Raw genomic sequence first — 7,140 nt, 5'->3', positions numbered from 1 at the left:
TAGGTGTTGCCGAGCGCAGCGCCCTGTTCTGCTTCTTTACGTATCTCTATATTTGAATACGCATGCCTATACCAGTTTCCTTGGCACTCCATCTACTACAAATGTGCTGTGAAAATGTAATGTTTGGTTTATTTCGTATTTCGCCGCAGTCATTTTTAACTATGATAGCAGGAGCATTTAAACAATTACACAATTTTTTGTCGAGGTCGTTTCTACGTTTCCCTTTCATGAACAAGTAGTTCAGAAAATCAGCTCATGCTCTTAGCACGCAGTGTCCATTAAACGCAGAATGTTGCATTTTCCTAAGTTTTGTAGTTCTGTTGCGTAGAAAATTTTTTAAAAACCTTAACAACATTAAAAATGAAGACAAGGGAGCCTTTTTAATTGAGTTCTGTATGATTTATTGTAATGTCGAATTTCATACCTTCAAAGTGGTCGAAGTCGCATATTTCAAGCATTCTCTGGTTTACTGGTGAATTTATAATAGGTGAGCTATGAAGTCATCAGGTGGCTTCATTGTGCATAAATAGACGCCTGTCTGGTGCTCAGTTGTTGATTGAATATTGAACAAAAAAATTTTATGAACAAAAATGTACATTCAACATTATGAAAACACTGCTGTTCGAAATAATTCAAAACACAAGACATGCAAGATAATTCGGTTATCCTGATGAGTATCAAGAAAGTCACTCAAAAGCGTGATGGTACTAAACACTCGTAATCCTATATGATTATCAGCAGTGACTAAAAACTCAGTATACAGTAGAGGCTGAGTCTACAGCTACAGTCATTGTCAGAGCGTCATTCAGTCAAAATTAAAATCAGACCTGTATGTACGAATAGAAGAACTTAGGCTGTAGGAAAAGATCCCATCAAAATGGTTCAAATGGCTCTGAGCACTATGGGACTTAACATCTATGGTCATCAGTCCTCTAGAACTTAGAACTACGTAAACCTAACTAACCTAAGGACAGCACACAACACCCAGCCATCACGAGGCAGAGAAAATCCCTGACCCCGCCGGGAATCGAACCCGGGGACCCGGGCGTGGGAAGCGAGAACGCTACCGCACGACCACGAGATGCGGGCAAAGATCCCATCGACAAAGTTATTAGCAGACCTTAAAAACAGTTAAAAAGAAATTTCTGAGAATGTACGTTTGGAGAACTGCATTGTATGGTAGTGAAACATGGACTGTGCGAAAACTGGAATGGCAGAGAGTCAAAGCATTTGAGATGTGGTGCTCCAGAGGAATGTTGAAAATTAGGTGGACTGTTAAGGTAAGGAATGAGGAGGTTCTCCTCAGAATAGTCGAGGAAATGGATATATGGAAAACACTAACAGAAGAAGGGACAGGATGAGAGGACATCTGTTAATACATCAGAGAATAACTTCCGCGGTTCTAGAGGGAATTTTGCAGGGTAAAAACTGTAGAGAAAGACAGAGATTGGAATATATTCGGCAAATAATTGAGGACGTAGACCATACTGCTACTCTAAGATGAAAAGGTTGGCACAGGAGAGGAATTCGTGGTGGGCCGCAACGCACCTGTCAGAAAACTGTGACTGAAAAAATAAAAAGAGTAAAATAACGTGCATCACGCAGATGTGAAGAGAAATACGGATAAATAAATAACAACAACTTCCACAGTACGAACAGATACTAGTTAAGTCTGATATTGTTGATGCATCAATGATTCAAAAGGAACTCTGCTGCAGTTTTGCAGACTGCCAAAGGTACCCTGTGATCACTAAGACGGCTTTGAAAAGCGGAAATAGATATTTTCTTTGAATCTAAGGTATTTACGAATATTCTTTTCGCTGCGTTTAATTTCTTTAGAACTAACCTGTACGGATCTACTGATTCGTTCCATTTACGTTTTACTACTAAAATTGTTTTTAGGTTTAGAGAGTGCTGTCAGCAATGTTAACTGGAACAATTTCTTTCAAATTCTGAAGCGATCAGGGATAAAATACAGAAGGCGAAAACTTATCTACAACTCTGACATAATCCAAGCAGCAGCGAAGAGTTGAAGGTGATAATACCGGAGAAGTAGCTGAAAAAATTGTGAGACAGGATTGTAGTCTATCCCAATATCATTCAGTTAGTACATACACCAAGCTGAGGGAATTCCGAAAAACTGGAAAAGAAAGTACGGTTTAGGAAATAGAGAGACAAATTTTAATGATTACCTGTGTCTGTAGTCCTAGACGGTAACAGAAATTGGAACGTTAGCTGAAAAGAGTGAACAGAATCTTGGAAAAAAATAATGAGCACAATTAAATTAAAACGAGTGTAATCGAATTAGGTTGTGTTGAGGGAATTAGATTAGGTAAAGAGACACCAAAATTAGCACCGGGTCTTGATATTTGGACAGAAAAATATCAGACAACACAAAAAGTAAAGAAAAAATACAGTGCATACTACGAATAGGACGACAAGCTTCTCAAAACAGAAACATGTCAAAAACAAATCTAAAATTCATTAACTCTTTTAGGAAAGTATTTGTCTGGAGAGTGGTCTTGTGAAGAAGTAAAAAGTGGAAGACAAACAGTACAGTCGAGAAAAAAAAATTAAGTTTTTCAGTTGCTGCTTTACAGAAGAACGCTGAAGATTGGGTGGGTAGATTGGATAAGGGATGTAAAGATACCGAATCGGAAACGAAAGAGCTTTGTAACACAATTTGACTGAGAGATAAGTCGTTGGACACATCCTGAGGCATAAAGGAATAGTTTATTTTATAATGTAGGGAAGTGCAGCAGGTAAAAATTGGACACGGAGACCATGGCTTCAGTACAGCAAGCAAGTTGAAGCGGATGAAGGTTGCGCTAGTTGTGCTGGAGTTAAAACGGTGGTACAAGGTAGACTAGCGTGAAGAGATACATCAACCTAGTATTCCGACTCAAATCTCCAGCAGTTACACCGCAAGATATACGTTTAAACAACGAATAGGTGAATTTCAAATGTCGCTTCGCAAAAGCAGAACATCTTAATATGATAATGATGCTTTGAATCATCTCTCCAAACAGCTCTTTGAGAGGTCCATATCAAATACACAGGGCGCAAAATTATACTGACCCGGAAAAAGAAGATAACAAAGCAGCACGAAGCAATTATCCGAATGGGAAAGAAATCGGTAGATGTGATGTAGATGTACGGAAAAACAACTGATTACAATTTCAGAAAAATTGGATGTTTTATTCAAGAGCAAGAGCTTCACGAATTTGAGCAAATCAGTAACTCGTCGGTTCACTTCTGGCCCGTATGAAAGCAGTTATTTGGCATGACTTTGACTGATAGAGGTCGTGCCAAATTCTGTCCAATTAGCGTTTCAGATCGTTCAAATCCCGAACCGCGGGCGGGCATCTTGCTGATATGTTAGGGGGTGAGAATATCGTCGAAGTACAGCCGTGCTGTAAGGTTGTTGCGGATGGCTACCAAACGGGTCCTGCTATGAAATGTCAACACGGACCATTCCTGGTTGTCGGGATGTGTGGCAGGCGAAAGTCAGGCTCATATCGCACCGTTGTCCGGGGCGCATGCCTCCAGACACGTCTTTGCTGGTTATTGCGGCCCAGTTCGAAACGGGACTCATCACTCAAGACTGTTGTACGAGGTGCATTCAAGTTCTAAGGCCTCCGATTTTTTTTTTCTCCGGACTGGAAAGAGATAGAACATGCGCATTGTTTTAAAATGAGGCCGCGTTCATTCTCAATACGTCCCAGAGATGGCAGCACCGTACGGCAGATGGAATTTTACCGCCAGCGGCGAGAATGAGATCTGTTTTAAATACTTAAAATGGGGACGTTTTCCTTACTTGAACAGCGTGCAATCATTCGTTTTCTGAATTTGCGTGGTGTGAAATCAATTGAAATTCATCGACAGTTGAAGGAGACATGTGGTGATGGAGTTATGGATGTGTCGAAAGTGCCTTCGTGGGTGCGACAGTTTAATGAAGGCAGAACATTGTGTGACAACAAACCGAAACAACCTCGGGCTCGCACAAGCCGGTCTGACGACATGATCGAGAAAGTGGAGAGAATTGTTTTGGGGGATCGCCGAATGACTGTTGAACAGATCGCCTCCAGAGTTGGCATTTCTGTGGGTTCTGTGCACACAATCCTGCATGACGACCTGAAAATGCGAAAAGTGTCATCCAGGTGGGTGCCACGAATGCTGACGGACGACCACATGGCTGCCCGTGTGGCATGTTGCCAAGCACTGTTGACGCGCAACGACAGCATGAATGGGACTTTAGTTTCGTCGGTTGTGACAATGGACGAGACGTTGATGCCAGTTTTCAATCCAGAAACAAAGCGCCAGTCCGCTCAATGGAAGCACACAGATTCATTGCCACCAAAAAAATTTCGGGTAACCGCCAGTGCTGAAAAAATGATGGTGTCCATGTTCTGGGACAGCGAGGGTGTAATCCTTACCCATTGGGTTCCAAAGGGCACTACGGTAACAGGTGCATCCTACGAAAATGTTTTGAAGAACAAATTCCTTCCTGCACTGCAACAAAAACGTCCGGGAAGGGCTGCGCGTGTGCTGTTTCACCAAGACAACGCACCCGCACATCGAGCTAACGTTACGCAACAGTTTTCTCGTGATAACAACTTTGAAGTGATTCCTCATGCTCCCTACTCACCTGACCTGGCTCCTAGTGACTTTTGGCTTTTTCCAACAATGAAACACACTCTCCGTGGCCGCACATTCACCAGCCGTGCTGCTATTGCCTCAGCGATTTTCCAGTGGTCAAAACAGACTCCTAAAGAAGCCTTCGCCGCTGCCATGGAATCATGGCGTCAGCGTTGTGAAAAATGTGTACGTCTGGAGGGCGATTACGTCGAGAAGTAACGCCAGTTTCATCGATTTCGGGTGAGTAGTTAATTAGAAAAAAAATCGGAGGCCTTCGAACTTGAATGCACCTTGTACTCCATTCCATGAGATTCAAGGCCGAACACTTGTTTGGAGACGCCCTGGACAGCGGTGGGATAATAATCTGACTGTCACCCGGCATACGGCCCGACATCAGGAGTAATGGTCTGGGACGCCATTTCCTTTCACAGCAGGATCTCTTTTATTGACATCCGGCACCCTAACAGCACAGCGGTTGCTCTTCAAGAAGAGCCATCCTGGGCTTACATTTCAGCAAGATAATGCCCGACAGAACAAGGTGAGATTATCTACTGCCTGTCTTCGTGCTGGCCAAACTCTACCTTGGAAAGCAAGGTCGCCGGATCTGTCCCCAAATGAGAACGCTTGGAGTATTATGGGTGCAAGCCAGATCACCGGATCTGTCCCCAAATGAGAACGTTTGGACTATTATAGGCAGGCACCTACAAATTTTTCCGGGATTTTGACGATCTAGCGCCCCACTTGGACAGAATTTGGCACGTTATTCCTCAGGAGGACATCCAAGAACTCTTCAGTGCCAAGCAGAATAAGTGCCAGAGGTGGACCGACGCGTTATTGATTTGCTCAATTTGTGAAGCTCTTTCTCTGTACTAAATCATCCATTCTTCTGAATCTCTAATCATTTGTTTATCTGTAAACGTACAACACAACTACCGATTTCCGTGCCCTTCGGGCAATTCCTTCATTACGGGTCTTTCTTTCCTTTTTTTGTCGTAGAGAGTATTTCACGCACTTTAAGATGGGCAACACAACGTACATATCCGATCGGGGGCGTATGATGTAACTTGAGTCGTTTGTTGTAAGGTGCTTGAAACACGAAGCGTGTTTTTTAAGTAAGTACCGTTTTGAAATAAAAAAAAGACGTGCTAAGATATCTCAATAACTTTATTTTTACATGAAAGCCTGTACCTTAATCTACGCACTGACACCATTACAGTGTGATTCTTCCTTGTTTACTTTGTGTACTGAGTGTTTAAGGTGCCTCCGTTAATCGTGAGTCCCGCCGACTGTGAAGTACGGGTTGTTATACGATTTCTTAGTATAAAGGCCTAAAAGCGATCGATATTCATCGTGAGATCTGTGCGGTTTACGGAGAAAACATTATGAGTAATGGGATGGTAAGAAAATGGGTGAGAGCATTTAAAGATGGCCGCACAATTGTGCATGATGAACAACGGAGTGGGCGTCCTTCGGTCGTTAATGAAAGTTTGGTGGAGGAAGTGGACAATAATGTGAGAGAAAACAGACGCTTTACGATTTCCTCCTTGCGGGATGACTTTCCTAATGTTTCTGGTAGTGTTTTGTATGGCATTGTGAGCGAGCACTTGATTTAACGAAAATTGTGCGCACCCGAAAATGTTGACGGATGTGCACAAAACAAAACGTTTAGACAGTGCATTGACTTTCCTTGAGCGGTACCACAACGACGGTGATGATTTCTTAACCCAAATTGTTACGAGCGATGAAACGTGGGTGGCCTAAGTCACACCAGAATCAAAGCAACAGTCCATGGAAGTTGAGCAAGGGCATGGTTTTGCTGCAAGACAATGCCCGTCCACATGTGGCGAATCAGACCAAAGGTCTCGTCACATCTTTTCGATGGGAAGCTCTAGATCATCCTCCGTACAGCCCAAATCTTGCGCTCTGCGCTTGAAGAAACACCTGGGCGGTCAGCGTCTTCAAGACAATGACGAAGTCAAAACAGTTGTTATGCGGTGATTAACAAGTCAGGCGGCAGACTTCTATGTGGAGCGTATTCAAAAACTGGTACAACGTTATGACAAGTGCCTCGATATTGACGGAAATTATGTAGAAAAGTAGATTAAGGTACAGGCTTTCATGTAAAAATAAGTTTATTGAGATATCTTAGCACTCCTTTTTTAAATTTCAAAATGGTACTTACTTAAAAAACACGCCTCGTATTATCTGAGGTAGTTGTATTCTGCCCACCCAGTATTTGTGTACTCCTCGGAGCCACTAAAATTTACGTATCGTAGAGATTGATTCATTAGCTACTAGATGTCTTGAATGTGTAGCAATTCTGAACATTTCACGTGTGCTACTTCGTAGACATTACAGACACAAAGGAAAGGTACACTAAAAGTCAACCACGTACAAAGACATTAAAAAAATTTACGTCTCGAAATTGCATTCTGTTTCTGATATATTTAGCGCTAGAAAGTCTTATCGCATGCTTCATTTATCTGTTGGTGTTGTCGCCTG

Source organism: Schistocerca nitens, chromosome 7 (genome assembly GCF_023898315.1).
Source record: "Schistocerca nitens isolate TAMUIC-IGC-003100 chromosome 7, iqSchNite1.1, whole genome shotgun sequence".
Taxonomy (NCBI): Eukaryota; Metazoa; Arthropoda; class Insecta; order Orthoptera; family Acrididae; genus Schistocerca; species Schistocerca nitens.
Note: the sequence above shows the minus strand (reverse complement) of the source record.